We start from the raw sequence: 1,216 nt of genomic DNA, 5'->3' as shown, positions 1-1,216 counted from the left end.
TTTCCCAACTACGGTTACCTGAAAAACAAAAGTAGAATCTTGAGTCCGGAAGCTAATAATCAACAACCCCAAACTCAATCCCCCAAACAACAATCAAACACACAACACACAATCAAGCTTAACAAGCAATCATACTCAATACAGAGTATCCACAGCGGAAGCTAACTAACACAAACAAAATGGCACCACAGCCATCACACTACGCACTACAAAACCTAAAGGCCTTTACTACTAATAATGCGATTCTGATTTCTCACAAGACAATATCTTTCGACCCTTAGCCACAAAGGCTAGAAGGATCACATCCCTTCCCAAAAACCGTGTACAAGGGACCTATTCCCTTTAGGCAAAATTTACTACTTCGTCAAATAGTGCCCGGTGGTAGCGAACCGCTTCGAGCCGCTGGGACAATCACGATCTCGCCACACACTAGTCATAGAAATGACTAACACCACACTACGTAATATGAGCCTAACATAATGTTAGTACTTCTCGAAAAAGATCTACTAACACACAAGTCAATCAAGCAACAACAAGATTAATTAACAACAATCAATCAATAAATCAATCAAACAATCAAACAATCAAACATACTTTCATAATAAAATTATTCAAAAACCAATAACAACACACACAAAGCTAGCTTATCATGCCAACCATTACCAATTAATGGCCATGAATAAACAAGCAGCATAACGGCTATACCAAAGATAGCCTAACCTCGTAAATATTTAGAATATTTTTCTACGTTTCTGGTTCGGTCCGAAGCTTATGGTGGTAACTTAGGCTACATCGCCATGCCGCACACGACCATAGGTTGCGAGCCCGTCATATCCGAGTCTTCCTACCGTTCGTATGTAGGGATTACGTACCCACTATTCACACACTACTAGCGTATGACCTTTGGAAAGCACCATGTACGCTACTACACTACTATGCACATTCTAGTTCATGCAACAATAGTGTCTAACATGCAGGCAATCAATAATATAACGATCGGACGACATAACGGCAATGCGACTTAACGTCCAACATCACGGCTAAACCATCGTGACGCTATATCAACAAACAATCACACAACAATGCAAGCATAACAACAATACAACAATTCAATAATTATAATATTATACCAAATATAATTACCTAACCTCAATCAAATCTAACTTATAACAAATAAATGAATAGATTTACAAGTAGCCTATTGCATAAGTAAATC

The sequence above is a fragment of the Camelina sativa genome, chromosome 6 (assembly GCF_000633955.1).
Source record: "Camelina sativa cultivar DH55 chromosome 6, Cs, whole genome shotgun sequence".
Classification (NCBI taxonomy): Eukaryota; Viridiplantae; Streptophyta; class Magnoliopsida; order Brassicales; family Brassicaceae; genus Camelina; species Camelina sativa.
The sequence above is the reverse complement of the archived record's forward strand: the minus strand, read 5'-3'. Positions refer to the sequence as shown.